This window comes from Carcharodon carcharias, chromosome 4 (assembly GCF_017639515.1).
Source record: "Carcharodon carcharias isolate sCarCar2 chromosome 4, sCarCar2.pri, whole genome shotgun sequence".
Taxonomy (NCBI): domain Eukaryota; kingdom Metazoa; phylum Chordata; class Chondrichthyes; order Lamniformes; family Lamnidae; genus Carcharodon; species Carcharodon carcharias.
This window is the reverse complement of record NC_054470.1, coordinates 148,991,018-149,011,544: the sequence shown is the minus strand read 5'-3', so window position 1 is coordinate 149,011,544 and position 20,527 is coordinate 148,991,018. Positions and strand designations below refer to the sequence as shown.

The 20,527-nt window shown below is 39.9% G+C and overlaps 1 protein-coding gene across 3 annotated transcripts in view; it reads left to right on the top strand.

The window, feature by feature from the left end:
- Positions 1-20,527, top strand: part of xrcc4 (X-ray repair complementing defective repair in Chinese hamster cells 4) — a 683,670-nt gene that overhangs the window by 303,147 nt on the left and 359,996 nt on the right. The gene's annotated exons all lie outside the window — the stretch shown is intronic.

The window sequence follows — 20,527 nt, the reverse complement described above, 5'->3', positions numbered from 1 at the left end:
GCAGCTGAAAGTATAAGTTTCAATGGTGGGGAGAAGGGAGTCAGGGTGATTAAGAGGACGGCCTTGGAGGAACCCAGATCTCTTGGTGAATTTGAAGTTTCCTCAAATTGGTCCTTTGCAGGTATAGATCCACAGCCCAAATCCATAAAGTGACAGAAAATTGGCAGTGATCAGATAACTGAGGAGAGCAAGTACAAGAAAAAATGTTCGGTAGAAAGTGAGGTTATATTTGAGACACTCTTGAAGCAATGTAAATAGGTTTCACTGTGTACCTGAGCTCTGATCTGTTGATACTGACACTAGATGCCAAAAGCATAAGACATTCCATCCCTCAGCAATCAAATGTGTTTTCCTGAGTGCATAAGAAAATTAAGGATAAGTTAAATGCTGTACAAAATATTAAGAGGAAATAATCATTTCAAGTGAAATATGTGTAATTAGTCATGACATTGTTTTTAAGTATTACTTGTGCAATAGGTTAACATACATGGCAATTGCATGAAATGTCTGTGCTACAATAATTCAGGCTCAGAAAAAGAGGAATTCAGCTGTATCTTGCTTCTGTACATCACTAGAAATAGAATACAAGCCATCTCTGGCTATTAAGCAAAATGGAAAGTGGAAGATTGTTCTGTCAGGAAAACTACTTTATTTTGCCTCTGTCTAGGCATTATCTCATGCTTATTCACGCAGGGACAGATTTGCTTTCCAATCCAGAAAGCCAAGATCATTTTCAGTGAATGGATTTAAACCTCTGCTGCCATTTATTGCAGAATTTTGTAATGTATTGTATTTTGGCTGACTAAATTGAGAACATAATTCAGGATAATTTGGGACAAAATTAATAATCACATGGGCATGGGTTAATTAAAGAAAACCAGCATGGATTTGTTAAGCCAGATCATGTTTAACTTGTTGGGGTTTTTTGATAAGGCAACAGAGGATTAGTGAAAGTAATGCGTAATTAGTCATGACATTGTTTTAACTAGTACTTGTGCAATAGGCTAACGTACATGGCAATTGCATGAAATGTCTATGCTACAATAATTCTGTGCTATAATAATGTGGTGTACATGGACCTCCAAAAGGCATTTGATAAAGTGCCACACAATAGACTTGTGAGCAAAATTAGAGCTTGTGGAATAAAAGTGGCAGTAGCAACCTGTGTACAAAATTGGCTGAGGAACAGGAAACAATGTAGTGGTTAATGGATGTTTTTCAGATTGGAGGAAGGTTTATGGTGAAGTTCCCCAGGGGCTGGTGTTAGGACCCTTGCTCTTACTGATGTATATTAAGCATCTAGACCTTTGTGTACAGGGCACAGTTTCAAAATTTCCAGATGATATTAAATTTGAGGTATTATGAACTGTGAGGAGGATAATTTAGAACTTCAAAAGGACATGGACAAGCACTTGGCAGGTTAATTTTAATGCAGAGAAGTGTGAAGTGGTTTATTTTGGTAGGAAGAATGTGGAGAAACAATATAAGAAAGAAGGCACAATACTAAAGGAGGTGCAGGAGCAGAGGGACCTGGGTGTATATATGCATAAATCATTGAAGGTGGCAGAACAGGTTGAGAGCGTGGTTTACAAAGTGTACAACACCGTAGGCTTTATTAATAAGGGAACAGTGTGCAAAAGCAAGCAAGTCATGCTATAATTTTATAAAACACTGCTTCGGGTTCAACAGGAGTATTGTGTCCAGTTCTGGGTGCCATACTTAGAAAGTGTGTGGAACAGATTCATGGGAATGGTTCCAGGGATGAGGAATTTAATTACATGGATAGATTGAAGAAATTGGGACTGTTCCCCTTGGAGAAGAGAAGGTTAAGAGGAAATTTGATAGAAATATTCAAAATCACGAGAGGTGTGGACAGAATATGTCAGAAAAAATTGTTCCCATTGGCAGAAGGATAAAGATCTAGAGGGCACAGATTTAAGGTAATTGGTAAAAGAAGCAGTGGTGGCATGAAGAAAAACTTTTTCACGGACTGAGTGGTTAGGATCTAGAATTCAATGCACTGTCTGAGAGTGTGATGGAGGCAGATTCAGTTGAGGCATTCAAGAGGGAATTGGATTATTATCTGAAGAAGAAGAATGTGCAGGGCTATGGGGAGAATTGTTTTTGCAGAGTCAGCACAGACACAACGGGCTGAATTGCTGCCTTCTATGCTGTAATGATCCTGTGATTTAAGTGATCTGAAATTTTAGATATTGCATCATTAGTGGGTGAAAAATAATTTTAATTAATTTACAGCTGTAAATTGAATGAAATGCTGTCAATGTGCACAAGCTTTCAGACTTGAATGCTGGATTCAGATGTCTTCAAGCTTGGTACATTAATTTGAAATTAGTTAAACCCATAAGTATCCAATGTCTCATTTGAACTTGCATTTGGAGAATGAATGTTAATTATTTTACTAGATATTACATTCAATCAAATTGTTTAGATCGATTAAGACATGACAAGTCCATTATTATGTTAGGTCTTTTGGCTGCTTTGATATTGTTTACAGCAAGACCCCCCCGCCCCTTGCTCCAAGTATCTTTGTTTAATTCATGCTTCATGCTTTTTGGAGATTATTTTAAATGCTTTTACTTCTCATTTTTATTGTTGAGATGTGATTCAGTTGAGGCATTTTGTGATATGTGAAGAAAACCAAGAATGTTGGAAATCTGAAATAAAAACAGAAAATTCTGGACTGCTTAGCAGGTTTACCAGCATCTGAAAGAGAAAGATTAATTTTACTGTGGGTCTCTTCATCAGGACTGAACTGATATTTTGATGTTTTGATGTTCCATGCTCTGTGTGCATTAATAGTGAACTTTTGCTTTCCCAGCTATGTTACCACACCCATCAGTTAAAGTGCATGATGTGTTTCTATTTGTGCCAATTATAAGTTCTGCAGTCTGAAATTTAATATTTTTTGCTGTGAATGTATTTAAATTCACTCGACCTCTCCTCCCTCCAACCTCCACCTCCCTTCCATCTTCCCCCTTTCACTAAACTTTGGGTGGAATCGTCCCAGGTTTGCACTAATTGTCGTAGCATGTGGGTAAAACAACATTTTACCCATTAGCGGGTTTTCACGCCGTATCGTCCAAAACCTGCCGCATTACTTATACATTCATGGGAAACATGCCGTTTCCATGGCGGGCGGGCTCTCATTCACCCGCCATGCCATCACCTTGCTGCTTCATCATACCAGGCACCACATTTAAAGTACAGCCAAGCTCCACATTTAAAGTACAGCCAAGCTCAGTGCTTCCAGCACAGGACAGCAGCAAAGAAGACATGACCCTGAAGGCAAGAAGACTGCCACCCTCAAGTGCCTTTTGGACACCATGGAGGCCCGATGTGATGCCCTCAGCTCCCCTGTTCTGGCCACAGGTGGGGAAGCTACATTACCATTCCGGCTTGGTAGACGATGGCAATGGTGATCATTGCCAATAATGCACAGAAGAGGATGGCCATCCAATGCAGATAGAGGATGAATGATCTCATCCATGCAGCCAGGGTATGGCAACCATTTCATCACTCTAAACTCACACACATAAGCCCATCACGCATTTACTGGCATCTCACTCACTGCCAGCTCAAGAGACATCACCACCCTTTCTCACATACATATACCCTCCCATGTCCATCTGGTGACTGCCTCCTCAGCCCTCACCATCTTGAGGTCACTTGCACATGTGTCCCCACACACACCCTGGATTCACTCCTTCCCCAGTACAACTCTTGTCCTGCAGCCTCTTCCCTTGCCTGAGCCATTTCCCCCCCTTCCCCAAGCAAGACCTTGCCCTGCAGCTGTTGAAAGGTCACCCACATATGGCTGATCTGATAAGTAGAGACCTACCTGTGAACCCCCTTAAAAGTGATGTGGTGTCTGTGAAGCTTGGTCCCGATGATTGTGAGTGCTGACCGAAGCAAGGTAGGCAAACAAACCTTGACACTCCTGGCGAAGTGTAGCCCGTCAAGTGCACGCCTTATATATGCTGTTGTGAAACACGTCAGCATGTTATCCCGCCGATCTTGACGGACAATCCAGCTGGGGAGTCATGAGCCTGGCAGGCAGGCCTTATAATGATATGCTGATGTATTACAATGAGGTTCCTGATGTCCGGTGATGGGGAACATGGCCCGCCATCGGTGGGCGGAGCAGACGATCGCAAACTGGTTTCAGGACGTCATGAAATCCATTTTTGGCCTTCTCGCCATATTGTCCACCCATGCCACCAAACACTCCGAACACTGGCGGGCATGGGAGATCCCAGCCTTTGTATTATTTTCAGTCATATTTTACTGGGTTTCAGATGTGCAGGCATAATGTTGTGAACCAATTTTAATTTACCATCAATCAGCGCTGTGCGCCTGGGCAGAGTTGTATAGAATAAGTTAAAACATTTTGCAGGTAGCACATAAAGATCAATAAACTGACTGCAGTGAATCAAATTTTCCAAAATTGCTTGTTGATTATCAGAAGATTTATTTTGGATATTTATTCGCAGGTGACCTAGTGTACAATTGAATATCTGTGGAAACATTTAGCAGATAATTGGTGCTAATTGGGCCTTAATATTTATAGCATTTGGCTTTGTTCAGACTTCACAGGCATCTAGTTTCTGTCACAACTCAAACAGGTTGTTTCATTGCCCAAATTGCCAGCAAATGTATGATATATGAAACTATGGTCTGAAGGAAAGCTTATTTGTTTTCAAATTAACATTTAAAATAATATACTTACTGGCATGACAAAAATAATTATACTAATTATATCTCTTCTGCATAAGTCTGTCTGACTATAAACCTCCCTCCCTATCCATCCTCCCTCCATGCTATCAGTCCTTCGTCTGACCCACCCCTCCTCCTTCCGACCCAACCCTTCATCCACCAGCGTCCTCCATCTCCTCTGTCCACTCTATCCACCTTGTTCATCTATTCCTCTACCCTAACCATCATTATAAGCAAATACTTGTAACTTTGTCTTAATATATTTAATTGAAGGAAGGTGACTGGCATATGATGGTGAGTCTGACATAGTTACATTGGACTTTTTTGATAGTGACATAAAACCTGTCTGAAGAGGTGTGGTCCTCCAAAGTGTTATTCATTTAACATGAATAATTTACAGAGATTTATACTAGTTAATAGAGATTGGTTTTACATAGTCTTACATGTATACTGTTTCTCAGTTCCCAGGGTAAATATTTGCCAAGTAAAAAAGAATTGTAAGAATCTAATAAAACATATGTGAAGGGATTAAAGAATTAATGGAATGATCTGGTTTCATCAAGCTGATAATAGGATCCCTTTCTTTTTGAAGTTAAAAGGTTTAACACCTTATTTGTCAGTCTGGCTTTGTTGTAATGCTGTCACCACTAAGTCAAAAGGTTGTTGGTTCAAGCTCTTTGCTAGGACAAGTAAATAGCGTAGCTGACCTCTGTGCGGCACTGAGTGAATGGTTTGGATAAGATGTTGAAGTCAGGCCCCTTTGGCTTATTCGGGTGGTTGTAAAAGATCCCATACAAACAGCAACAATTTGGACCTATATAGCATCTTTAGTGTAATAAAATGTCCCAGGGCTTTTCACTGAAGCACAAAGGAACAAAATTGGACACTGAGCAACTTAATAGAGGAAAGGAGGTACAGTAGCTGAATGATCTAGGGAGGAAATTCCAGAGCTTAGCGTTGAGGAAGCTAAAGGCAAGGCTGCTAATACTGAAGTGATTAAAATCGGGAATACTGAAAAGGCCAGAGTTAGAAGACCGCAGAGATCCAGAGGTGTTGTAGCGCTAAAGGAGATAAGGAGGAGTAAGGCCAGGAAGCAATTTTAAAGCATTATTTTGAGTAAACCCTAGTTTGCTGAGTTTAGAACGTAGTAGACCGATCAGGAGTGCATCGGTAAAGCCATGGATAAGGGTTGGGCAGCAGCAGATAATTTGAGGTAGGATTAATGTTATGGAGGTGAAAATAAATGGTCTTAATGAAGGTGCAAATTGATTGGACCAAGTGCATCTCAGGGTCAGATGTAACACCACTGTCACAAACAGTCCAGTTCAGCCTCAGACAGTCACGGGAGAGAGGGATTTTATTTCGATCTATTGTTTTATCTCCACCTTTTAGCCCATTTCGATCCCTTCTCCCCACCCCACCCCCACTAGAGCCATCTGCCACTAACTTGTCCTGCTTGCTACCCTTAATATCCCCATTAGCACATTCCTTAGATAATATCACCACCATCAACACCCCTTTGTCCTTTTGTCTATGACATCTTTGGCAATCTCTTCTTTGCCTCCACCTATCACTGGCCCTCTATCCGGTTCTACCTGTCCCACCCCCCTCTACCAGCTTATATTTCACCTCATTCTCTATTTCCTTAGTTCTGATGAAGAGTCATACGGACCTGAAACGTCAACTGTATTCCTCTCCGCAGATGCTGTCAGACTGCTGAGTTTTTCCAGGTATTTTTGTTTTTGTTTCAGATTTCCAGCATCTGCAGTATTTTGCTTTTAAATACAAATGAAATCAGGTCTTGTGCAATACCACCCAGCTGGATGATGGTGCAGAGGCATCAGTGTATTTGATGTGGTCAGCTATTGTCAAACATTGTAGACAGGTTGAGGGCTGAGAAAAGAGAAAGCCTATCTTTGTCACTGTCAACTGGAATATAATTTGTGACTTTTCTCAGGCAAAAATGGGAACCAATTTGCACATAATAAGATCACCAAAACAGTTATTATTTGGTAGTGATTGTTGCCATAATACCAGAGATATCCCCTGGTCTTCTCTCAATAGTGCCATCATCCTCAGTGATTTCAACCTCTATCAAAGACTTGATAGCCCATCATAAATATCACCGGCAAGACCATTTCCAATTGTTTCCTTGTATTGCTCTCTGTTATGAAAAATGCTATATAAATTCAAATTTGATATTTCTTTCTTGTATAATGGAATGACCAAACTACAGATTCTATACATTGATCTGAACAGCATGACCAAGACTTTCATTTTATCGCAATGCAGATTCCAATTACGTTAGTTTTAAGAAATTTTCCATTCAAACTTATTTATCTATAAGCGTGAGACCCTTGTTGCTAAAGATCCACTAGATAGTTCTTTCATGCCAGATTTAAAAGTTTTAAAATTTTAAAAGTTTAAAAGTTAAATCATTCAATGCTGGGTGATAGGGCATTATCTTTGTGTTTTATACCATTGAGAGTGGTGAAGTTTTGAAACTCCGCACTCATGAGCACTGCCCCATTATTGGACACAATTACTTCAGGCAAACCATGAGTTGCAAAGCAGTACCGCAGTTTTTCGATGGTCGCCTTCGATGTTTGTGTTTTCACCTCAAAAAATTCTATCCACTTAGAGTCTGCCTCAATTACGAGGAGAAATGTCGTACCTGTAAATGGTCCTACATAAATCGACATGGATGCAGACCATTTGTGTTGGAGAGGTGGGCGTGGGCTGGAACCAGGTCTGCTGCCTCTGGAGGCAGGCCCAACATGGGCCAAAGGCAAAGCCAGCAGGCTAGGACATCAGTCCAGTTATATTCATGGCTGTTAGGCCCTCTAGCCCTCACTCCTCATATACCCCCATGGATCTTCCATATCCACTCTTCCAGTTGACACTATGTACAGAATTAGTGAGCCATTAGCAAGTCTAGCAAGTCTTTCTGGAGCTCCTGAAACTGATACAAGCAAAGAGGCTTTCAAAATTTCCTCTGGAAGGAAACCTGCTAATCATACAACCTCTTAAAAGTGTTAATCACACACTGCCATGTGTAATATGAATAACAAAAAGCTTTAATTCAAATTTTAACCTTGTGTAAATAAACACAGAAGCATTGAAAAATCTTCAAAGGAAGATCAGGTTATTATAAGGTAATGAAGATGTCAATCAAACAAAGCTAGCACTCCTCTGCAAGCTTTATCAATACTGCTACATTAACCATTCTTGGAACTCAGCCAAGGATTCATAATGAGGCCATCTGAAAACAGATGTCAGCCATCTGTTCAAACTGCTTTGTTGATGCAGTTGCCAGATGGCTTCATTATAAATGTCTGGTTGAGCTCAAAACATGATGAATGGACTCAGCCCTGTAGGACATGTTGGCACAGCTTACAGGGGAGTGCTAACTTTGCTTGATTGAGATCTTTATTAAGTTGTAATAGCTTGATATTTGAAGATATTTTTCAGTACACAACATTCACATGTATGAAGTGGATTAAAGCTTTTGCCATTCATGCTATGAACAGCTGTGATTAGTTGACAACTTGATGAGAAGGCAAGACAGCCAACGTTTTTCAAATGCAATGTTGAATGGCTGTTTTGTTTTGGTTCCTGACTCGGGACTAGGGTTTCACATGATTCACAACTGCTCTGAGGTGCCAAGAACTAAGTCTGCTAACAAAACAGGTCTGACTCCATCACTTTTATCCTCTGACATATATTGGCTACCAATTAATCAAGGCCTCGATTTTAAAATTCGCATTCTTATTTTCAAATCCATCAATGGTCTGGCCCATCTCTTTCTCTGTACTTTTCACCTACTTCACAAACCTCCAAGGTAACAGTGCTCCTCTATGCCTGGCCTCTTGAATATCCCTGATGTTAATTGCTGCACCATTGACCATACCTTTAGCTGCCAAAGCCATAATCTCTGGAACTCCTCTAAATATCTCTGCCTCTCTTTTCCCCTCGTTATGTATATCTAACTTTTATGATTCATATGTTTGAGGAATGTAACTTCCAGTTCTGAGAACTGAATTTGTAAATATAACATAAATGGAAGAACTTGGGTTTGAGGAACTAGCAAACACCCCTAAGATAATTAAAATTCAAATGATGGTCCATGTTTACTTTAAAGGGGTTAGAGGTGTGAAAAACAATAAACAACAGGTGGTTCTCTCTTGGTAATGAAGCCAGTGAGCCTGGTAAGATTGTAGTTGTCTCTATTAGGGATATAAATTTTTCATGTGGGCCCCAGAATCAAAGAGATCTTTGAAGGTAAAGTCAATTAGTTTAAATTTCCATCTGGTACGTCCCATGTATGTTACATCGCCGTGAGGATAGATTTCAGGGAGGTTTCTTTGGTTTTAGGTTTTATCTGTGTAATTTCTCACAGAACCAGGCAATCAACTTGGGAACAGCTATGAGACAGGCAGAGAAATAATCTGCTAGGAGCTGTAAAGGAGCTGTAGACCAATAGTAGAGAGCTATCAGAAACCAAACCAAGCCAAACCAGTTGGAGCCATGACACAAGTATGCAGTGAGCCCCATGCTTGAGCTGGGGAGTCCACAATTGTGAGGTCTTGGAGGGTTTGCCTTGCCAGATGCTAGCAGAAGGACCCCAAGGCACCTCATATCATGGAGATTAGTAGGAGCACTGAGTAGAATCAAAGTGAATTCCTGAAACCTGTGGCATACCTTGGTTTGGCCCTTGGAGAAGTGAAGGAACCCTCAAGATCCTGTAAAGTATAGGGGAATTCGTGTGTTGACTTTTTTGGATTTGAAATATAAGTGATCTCAAAATATTCGACCGTAACTTCCGACTACTGTCAGATATTGCTGGTCCATAGAAATGAGAAGAAATAAATACACACTTACCTGGTGTTGAAAATCGTGTTCCCACTTCTGTTCCCCGGAGTTACTTGGGGCCTGCACCAAGAGAATCCTCACAGGCCGCAGTGGTCTAGATCCAGTGTATTCAAGGTGGCTACGCCTCCTTTTTTACAGCACCTGCTGCCGTAAAGCAGGTAAGTTTCAGGGCTAGGGAAATTGATAGGCCAGGGGAAGGTAAGTGTCTAAGGTAAGTAGGTAGGATTTGGGGCAAGGAGGGGAGTTGTCCCGAGGTTAGGGGGTGGTGTGTCCTGAAGTCGGGGAGGGATTTGTCCCGAGGGCGGGGTGGGGGAGGTGTGTACCGAGGTCAGGGGGAGTGGTGGCCTCCCAAGGTTGGGGGGCACTGGGTGGGTGCCCGGAGGTCGGGGAGTGCTTGGTGTCTGGAGATTGGGTGAGGGTCAGTCTGGATGTTGGTGGTGAGGTGGGGATGTTCAGAGGTCAGGAGGTGTTTGAGGTCTGGGGAGGGAGGCCTGAGGTGGAGTAGATCAGAGTCCGAGGTGGGGTGAGTCAGGGTCTGAGGTTGGGGAGGTTGTGGGGGTCCAACGTTGGTTGGGCGGGACTGGGGAGGTGGGGTTGTCGGAGACTGGAGGGAGGTGTCTGCTGGGGGAGCCCCATGGGGTCAGTCTGGGTCTTTACAACAGTTACCTAGAAGTTAGAAGAGGTTGTAATTCTTCTAACTTATTCTGGATAACTATTTGGTATAACCCCGGCGAAACCATCGAAGTTTGCGATTTAAGTCGTGTTTTTCGGTTAGTTCTCAGCTTAGCACAGTCGTCCAGAGGAAGTTAGCACTTCTGATCAATTGTCATGCAAATCCTTACCTGGGAACTTGCCAGGTGGATTCTCCAGCGCAACTTTGGGGTACCCCCTCAATCCGATTCTGGGGAGTGCAGAAGTTACAGGCCATAGTGTTAATAGTAAAGTTAATAGTAGTTGCTTTGTTTAACTCTTGTACAGTGAGGGTTTTTTGTTTAAAATGTGCAATCATGTGGTGTAAATCTTTCAGCTAAAAGGGAGTTTGAATTTCTTTTTAAAAGTTAATGGTCTCCACTGAGATCATGCCACTTCGACCAAGCTTTTGAGCATCTGCCCTGATATCTTCTTAAGTACCTCAGTGTCAAATTTTGGTATAAAAGCTCTTGTGAAGCACTAGAGAATTTTGTAACATGACAGGCACTATACAAATACAAGTTTTGTTGTTGTTGCCTGTCCTGTTACTACAGAGAAATAGGTTAAGCAAAGATAGAGACTATAAATGTCAGGGGAGAATAAAAGTGAACCAAGTTTAAAACAAAAACTGGTTAAGAGACAAATGGGAGATGAAGTGGAATATTAATATTGAAGATATAAATTAAGATAGATGAAAAGATGGAGGTTAAAAAAAGAGACAATAGAAAAGAGATGAACAGAGACAACTGTTGAGCAAGAGGTCAGGGCAAAGAAAGAAATGGAGGTAGGAGAGAAATTGAGAAAATACCAGTGAAGTGGAAAAATTACATGGACAGATCCGGAGGTGGACGGTCGGGGGGGGGGGGGGGGGGGGTGGGGGGGGTGGTGTTGGGGGGGTGGGGGGGGGGGGGCGGTGCTGCGGCGTATGGTGGTGCAATGAGATCAATGGGACATGAGACTGAGATGGGGAGAGCAGAGAACTCAACAGACATGTCAGAAAGAAAGAAAAAAATACACAAAAATCAGAAAGCAAAGAATTCACAGTGAACATTGCCATCAGACACCTGCCAAATTTATTTTTCCACTTCTCTCTGTAAAGTGCCTGCCGATACTTTCTGTGTTCAAAATCATGAGGGCTCTGGACAGAGTAGATCGGGAGAAATTGTTCTCACTGGTGGAAGGATCGAGAACCAGAGGATTTAATGGTATTGGAAAAAGAAGCAATAACAACATGAAGATTTTTATTTTTAGCAGCAAGTGGTAAGGATCTGGAATACACTGCCTGTGTGTGTGGTGGAGGTAGATTCAAATGAGGCCTTCAAAGGAGAATTGGATAATTCTAGGGGAAAGGGACTAGGCAAGTTCCTCCTGCAGAGAGTTGGCATGGACACAATGGGCTGAAGGGCGGCCTTCTGTGGTGTATATGTAAAAAGTAAATTGTTGTTGGTGTATGCTTTTGTCTCCATTGAAGGACTTTGGTAACACCAAAGACCTATTAAGAAATAATTTACTGTTGATTACTGGATTGTAATATGATCAGTGTGGATTGTAATATGATCAGTGTGCATTATAACCCCATGATTGGGGACAGTTTTTATTTTGATCAAAATTATGCATTTGAATACTGTGAGAATGACAGTTAGGTTGATAAATTGGAATAATGTGTTTTGATAGGGTTTATGCTTGCCTGGAGTTGACTAAACTGGGTACTTAGGCAGTTGAATCAAGAAAGCACAAATGTATGATTGTGCTGTTGAAACTTGAATCTGAGATAATTCAGGCTTCTGAGACTTCAAACAATAGACACCATGTTGTTTCAATAAACTGCCACTTCCTTTTATAACACTGAAACACTTGTGTTTTCTCTCACTTTATCGACTTGTGGTGGGTTGCAATCAGTCATCTGCATCAAAATCGAAATATAAAAACTTGGGCCTGAATGTGTTTTTCAATTGCATTCTCTTTAAATCCATGAGTAGTATATAGGTCACAATACTTCCCAAGGCCGCTGCTGTTTTTTGCCTTTCTGCACTTTTAAAAAAAAAAATGTAATTAGTATTCTAAGCTTCATAAAATATTTATTACTTACATTTCTACAGCTGCTATGTTGTAGGTGAAGGCTTCCTGGGAAAGGAGATTTGAAGCAGATGTGGAGGTCTGCCCATGCGGCCTTGATTTATAACAGAGCTAAGTAGTGCAAAACTCTTGCTGCAACGTCAATAGCTTCCGCAGAATAGATACAGAGTTTCCCTCCACATCTTGAAGGCTATGTAATGTCCAAGAATCTCAGTTTCATAATTGGGAGGCATGGGGAGCTGGGGTGTTGTTTTTGCTTTCTTGTTTTCTGTCTCTTAAGCAGTCTGTCAAATAATTAATACAAATATATTGCCTGAGCTCTGGCACATTGCACCTTAAGGAAATCAGTGAGTGATTTTACTTAAAAAAAAAAGAACTAATATTGATTTCCATTTTCTCAGTCAGATGTGTCATAGCATCAAAGTTCACTTAAGACCTTTTCTTGATGTGGTTAAGATTTTATTAAAGATGCTTGAGCTTATCGAATGACTTGCGATTGGATCTTATTTTTAAAATGTGATTCTCATAGAGTCATTGAATCATAGAGTCATTGTGTCACAGAAGGAGGCCACTCGGCCCATTGAATCCATACTGTTTTCCTGTAGAGCAATCCAGTCAGTTCTATTCCTCTGCCCTATCCCCGTAGCAGTGCAAATTTATTTCCCTCAAGTGCCCATCCAATTGAAATCATTGATCTTTTCCGCTTCCAGCACCCTTGTAAGTAACAAGCTCCAGGTCATTACCACTCCCTACATAAAAAAGCTCTTCCTCATTCTGCTTCATGATTAAGCTCTTAAAGACTCCCAGTCAAATGTTTTATGACTTGGCAGGTATCTGACATAATTTAAATTCTTGATGTTAAAATTGGTTTGCCCATTTGAGAAAATTGTAGTATCTATACACTGATGGGAACAAAAATCCTTTGCATATGCATGGCATCATTTCTCCAAACTTGCTACATTCCACTGCCCCACCCCCCCCCCCCCCCCCCCCCCCCCCCCCCCCCCCCCCCCCCCCACCCCCCACCCCCCCGACAAAATTGTCCTGACTTTTTACATGGATGATGGTTGAAGATACAGGACAAAGAGTGAAAACAGGAGAACTAGATTAGATTTGGATTAGTTTAGCAAAGAATTGGCACAGGCCAGATGGACAAAACAGCATTTTGTGCTGTAAATGTCTGTGGTTCTAAGTGGCTGCTCTCTGTGTGGTCACAGTAACAAAGATTGTATTGCTCAAATTAACTTATTTATTGTCGATAATAACTATTTCAATATAGAAGGGCTTTGTGCTTATGTAATTAAGTTATTTATTGGAAACTCTTTTTTGTATTCTTTCCCCCTTGCCTCTTTGGAGTTGATCAATTTTCCCTGCCAATCATAGGGCCTTTGGCAGGAGTCTTTCCCTAAATATGAGTTAGAAGTCAAGTAATCACTGTGTAGGAAATTACTGGTAGAAACCTAAATCCTACCACCGCGGGATTTTGTATTGCTGTTATGGCATAGCCAATGGTAAGTGCTGATTTGTTCAAACCCCAGAGGGAAACTTGAAACAACTACCACAACTAATTATGCAATTTGTATGTTTCGCGATACGGGCTTTGAATTCAGTAGGAATGAGACCACCGAGTCTTATAGGTTTTTACAAAACTAGATTAAATATTTATTAACAAGAAAAATTATATTTAAGCACATACATAGATCTACAAATTATTACTATAATAACTTTGAAATCCCCACATTTAATCTAACTCACAGTGACACTTTCATTAAGGTAACAGCAAGACACATAGATTTTATGCAACCCAGACAAAGAAACATGATACCCTGAACTATTCAATTCAGAGTGAGTTTCCTTAACTTCAGTTCTTTGTAGACAGCAGCTTGAGGCTTAAATGCTGAAGGCGTTTCACACTTGTTAGATCTTAGAATACCTACCCTTATACACAGCCTTCGCTCCTTTATACATATTTTCCTCTTTGAATGCAAATTCCCATTGTTTCACTATGCCTTTGGACTTTACTTCCATGATCATAAATATCTCTCATAGTGCTAATTTTACCAGTAATCTTTGGGAAAAACAAACACACTGTTTCTGAACTTCACCTGGCTAGGTGACACATTTTACCCCTCATTTGAAAGCAATCTGGTCCAGTTTATTAAAAATGCAAATGTCCTTTTACACCGTACATTCTGAATTTTGCCTGTTTACTTACTGAACATTTCAAACCTAGCTCATTTTCTAATACATCAAAGCCTTCAGACCAACTGCCTTTGATCCAATAAAGTCTCACACACATACACAGCCACATACAGACACCACTATTTTACAATAAATTCCAGTAACATTATTATATCTGCCTGACATCCCCCTCCTTATTAAAAAATGAACCATCATAATTTAAAAAGAAGACTTCATTTTCTGAACTCATCTTACATTACCTCTTATACTTGTTATACAGTACATTACATTACCAGATGCATGTATTAACATAACATGAACACAAATCCTTGGCATCAACAGAAATCATTCTAGTCCAGTGTCCAGGTTTTTAAATGTCCAATTTTCCCTTTAAGCTTCAAACTCTTGACAATGCATCTGCGATCAGATTTTCTCACCCTGCTACATGTATAATCTGTAGATTAAATGGCTGCAGTAATAAACTCCATCTAAATAGCGTTGCACTTCTGTTTTGAAATTTGTCCGGAAACTTTAAAGGATTGTGATCTGTATAAACAATTGTTTCTGATGAATTGTTTGCAACATAAATCTCAAAATGCTGCACTGATAACACCAACCCAAAGTCTCCTTTTCGATCACTGAATATCTTCCATGAAAAACACTATCGGTTTTTCAATTCCAGTGTCATCTTGTAACAGTGCGGCCCCAACACCTATGACACTTGGGTCAACGGCCAATTTAAATTGCTTGGCGTAATTTGGTACTGCCAAAACTGGTGTCATAGTTAATACAGTTTTCAAACTGTCAAATGCCTTCTGACACTCCTGTGTCCATTGAAACTTCTTGATCTTTTTTAATAGTTCAATAAATGGAGCAACGACACTGCTAACATTTGGTACAAATTTCCCATAAAACCCACTCATGCCCAGAAATCTCAAAACTTCTCATTTTGTTGTAGGCATGGGTAAATCCATGACAGCCTTGACTTTCACATCTCTCGGAGCCACCTTACCATGTCCAATGATATGGCCTAGATACCTAACTTGCGCTTTAGCAAATTCACTTTTAGCCAGGATCATCACAAAATTAGTTTCTTGTAATCAAGTCAGTAATTCTTCCAGATGTTGTAAATGCTCCTCCCACATCTGACTGAAAACTACCAAGTTGTCAATATAAACAGCACGGTTGCTCAGACCTGCAATTACTTTGTTTTTCAGTCTTTGAAATGTTGCAGGTGCATTTTTAATACCAAATGGCATGACTTTACACTGATATAGTCCATCTGGCATCACATAAGCTGATATCTCCTTTGCTCTCTCCGATAACAGTATTTGCCAATATCCTTTTAGCAAGTCAACCTTTGTGATAAATTTTGATTGTCCCACTTTCTCAATACAATCCTCCAACCGTGGTACAGGATATGAATCCACATTTGTCACCGCATTCACATTTCGCTATTTCACACGCAGTCTTTCTGTTCCATCTGGTTTCAGTACCAGCACAATAGGCGAACTCCAGTTACTGCAGCTAGACTCAGTGATATCATTTTGAAGCATGAATTCGATTTCTTTCTGTACTTGTGATAACTTTGCCAGATTTAATCTATAAGGATGTTGCTTTAGCAAAGGTGAAACTTCTACAGACACATTATATATAGCTAAATTTGTCCTCAATTTATTTCCACAAATATCTTAGTGTGACTACAATAGCTCTTCCAAATCATTTTGATGCTTGTCTGGAAGGTAACTCAATATCGCATTTACATTTTCAGGTGGTACTCATTATGCAATTTGATTCGAGGAAAATCAATTTCAGAATTCTGCATTTCTACTTCTTTCTCATTATCTAGCACCACTAACACGTCCTTTTGATCCTCTTCCCTGTCAAATTACTTTTAAAGCATTTTTACATGACACATCCTCTGCTTCTTTCTTCTATCTTAAGTATCTATTAAATAATTCACTTTATTCAATTTCTTTTCAATCCTGTAAGGTCCACTAAATCTTGCCTTTAATGAGTCACCCAGTACTGATTACAGAACTAATACTTTCTCCCAAGCAACAAAAGTACGAGCTGTAGCTTTCCTGTCTGCCTTCACTTTCATCACTTGCTGTGATATCTTTAAATGTTCCCTCACCAGCTCACATGCTCTGATAAACCTCTCTCTCTGAAATTTGGTACATAATCCAGGACAGTAATTTCTGAATTTTGACCCACCAATTTCTCATGAATCAATTTCAGTGGTCCTCTCACCTCATGACCGTAAACTAGTTCAAAAGGACTGAAATGAATTGACGCATTAGGAGCGTCCCTAACAGTAAACAACAAGAATGGAGTTCCTTTATCCCAATCCTGGGGATAATTCTGATATGTTCCTTCATCATAGTTTTTAGAGTTTGATGCCATCTTCCCTAAGCCCCTTGTGACTCAGGATGGTAAGCTGTTGACTTCAACTGGTTTATTTCAAACTGTTCATTACTTGCTTAAGCAGTTGTGACATGAAATTTGAATCCTGATCTGATTGTATTTCTTTAGGTAAACCATATCTTGTAAAAAATTTAGTTAAGTCTTCTACAATTTTCTTTGTTGTAATATTCCTCACAAGTGTTGCTTCAGGAAACCTGGTAGACACATCCATTATTGTCAGTAATTACTGATTTCCACTTTTCGTCTTAGGGAGAAGTCTTACACAATCAATCATGACTCTAGTAAAAGGTTCTTCAAATGCTGGAATGGGAATTAAAGGTGCTGGCTTAATCACTGCTTGTGGTTTCCCTATCACCTGACATGTGTGACATGTTCTACAGAATGTTACTACATTGCTATGCAATCCAGGCCAATTAAAATGTTTTTTCTATCTTCGCCTGTGTCTTAAATTTACCCCCATTGGAATTTCATGAGCTATCCTCAGAATCTCATTTCTATATTCAAATGGTATTACAGTCTGATGCACCTCCCTCCAGATTGCATTTGGTGAAGCATAATAAGGCCTCCATTTTCTCATTAAAACATTAACCTTAAGGTAATAACATTCTGGAATACATTTTGCCTCTGTATCTGAGCTGTTTGATATAAATGTTTTATTAGCAAATCCTTTTCTGTAACTTCATTAACGTCCTTGAGTTAAACACTTTAGCTGAGTTGTGCTCTGTCCTTTCTTCCTGAACAACCTTATCAAGCTAATTGGATTTCCACTCCTCCTCCCTGCCTTTGAACTTCCTGTTCTTCTTTCTCAGCCTATGAGCCTGTGAACTCGTTATCACACAATCTGTAAACAATTGAGGATGCTCTCTCTGCAACGCCTCTGTTGAAAACACTTCTCAAGGCTGCTCAACTACCATAGACATCACCCACACCTGTGATTCAGCTATATCATTACCCAAAATAAATTGAACCCCTGCAGTGGACAATTTTTCCACTACTCCAACAATCACCTCACCTGTTTTCCACATACTCTTTAAATTTACCTTCCAGAATGGAGAAGGTTTAGCTTCTCCATGAACCCACTTTATTATTACCTGTTCCTGCAATACTCCCTCTGAACAACAAATGTCACTATCCCACAACATTAAAGATTGACTAGCCCCTGTGTCTCTTAAGATTTTACATCTTTACCTACTCCACCCTGTACATGGAAAGACTTTCCCTTCACACACAAAATCTTTTTGGAACCTGCTCCTCAGAATTCTCTTGAGTAAATTGTGAACCCATTCTCACTGCTTTACCTATCACTGATTCTCCCTGTTTTATCTGTATACATACCACTGGTTTTTCCTGTGCCTGAACCTCAGAACCCACAGTATTTTTACTTCCAGTACTTTTCTGCACCCCTATAATTCCAACAGTTTTCCCCTGCAATTTCCAGCACACACATTTAGCATGCCCAACTTTATTGCAATGAAAACACCTTAATTTTCGAATGTCACCTCTACCCTCAGCACTTTCCTTTTTATTCTGAGAAAAAACTTCCTGCAAATTTCAACCCACTCTTATCTTTCCTGACTACCCACCTTGCTTTCACCTTCCCACTTTCTATCCTTTTCTGATATAAAAGGGCGACAAAAAAAAGATTTGGTTCTATGAACTAATTCATGATCATCAGCTATCTCTGCTGCTTGTCTTACCATTTGAAACCTGTTCCTCCACATGAGTTCTCACTACCAAAGGAATTGAATCTTTAAATTCTTCCAAAGGAATTATCTCTCTAAAAGCCGAATATGTTATTTCTATTTTTAATGCTCATATCCACAGGTCAAAATTACTTTGTTTTACTTTTTCAAACACAATATAAGTTTGCCCAGGCTGATTTCTCATATTCGTAAATTTCTACCTATATGCCTTAGGAACCAACTCATATACACTCAAAATAGCCTTTTTTAACACATCATAATTCACCCACACATCTTCTGAGTGAATCCACCAACCTGGATTGTAATAACAATGTCCAGTTTACCTGTGGACATTTCATTTGTTTAGCTATCTTCTCAAATGAAATAAAGTATGTTTCCAAATCTCTTTCCTTAAACTTTGGAAGAACTTGTACAAATTAAACATCCCCCCCCCCCCCTCCCCCCCCCCCCCCCCCCCCCCCCCTGCCAACAACTAGGTTCTGATCTGGAAATAAGTCCTTCCTCACCTGCTGCCTGCATTTTTAGCTGGAATTCTCTCTCTCTCTCTTTCTTTCTCTTTCCTCCTTTTCTAATCCAGCCATTTCTAATTCCCTTTCTTGTTTTATTTCTCTTTCCTGCCTTTCTCTTTGTTCCCTTTGAAATGCTCTTCCTATTAATTTTTCTGCTGCCCCTAGCTCAAGTTTATTTCATTTCCTTTCCTTGTTAAAGTTCAAGCTTTTTCATTTCTAACTGAAGTCTCACTGCCTCCAGCTGTGACTCACTAGTGTCAGGTATCATTTCCAACTTTAAATGCTGTGCTAAACCTTCAATTATGCCTGCTTTCTTCGCCCCTGCAGGTAACCCCAGTTGTAATTTATCTGCCAATTCCATTAACTTTAGTTACCTTTTGTAAACCAGCTAAAGTTATAACTTCAACTCCCAAACAAGTCTTAGCAACTGCCAAAGCCACATTGCAGCCTCGTCACTTTAAAAAAAACCTCACACCAACTCTTGAATTCAAAGTGCTCCCCGTACTTGTAACCTTAAGATTCACCAACTCCAAAACCATCAAGGAATTTCAAATATATCCCGCAAAGAGCCCCCAACTATGTTATGGCACAGCCGATGGTAAATGCTGAGTTTTTCAAATCCCAGAGGGAAACTTGAAACAACTACCTCAACTAATTATGCAATTTGTATGTTTTGGGATATGGGCTTTGAATTCAATAGTAATAAGACCACTGAGTATTATAGGTTTTTACAAAACTAGATTAAATATTTATTAACAAGAAAAATTATTTTTAAGCACATGCATAGTTCTACAAATTAATACTATAATAACTTCTAAATCCCTAATTAATGTAACTCACAGTGATGCTTTCGTTAAGGCAACAGAAAGACACATGGATTTTAAAAGACCCAGGCAAAGAAACATGTTACCTTAAACAATCCAATTCAAAGTGAATTTCCTTAACTTCAGTTCTTTGTAGACTGCAGCTTGAGGCTTAGATGCTGGAGGCGTTTCACACTTGTTAGATCTTAGAATGCCTACCCTTACACACAGCCTTCACCCCTTTACACATATTATTCCCTTTGAATGTAAATTCCCATAGTTTCACTATGTCTTTGGACTTTACTTCCCTGATCTCTCATAGTACTAATTTTACCAGTAATTTTTGGGAAAAATAAACACACCGTTTCTGAACTTCATCTGGCTAGGTGACACATTTCACCCATCCTTTGAAAACAATCTAACCTAGTTTATTTAAAAATGCAAATATCCTTTTACACCTTACTTTCTAAACTTCTCCCATGTTTACCAACTTAACATTTCAAACTTAGCTCATCTTCTAATATATCAACGC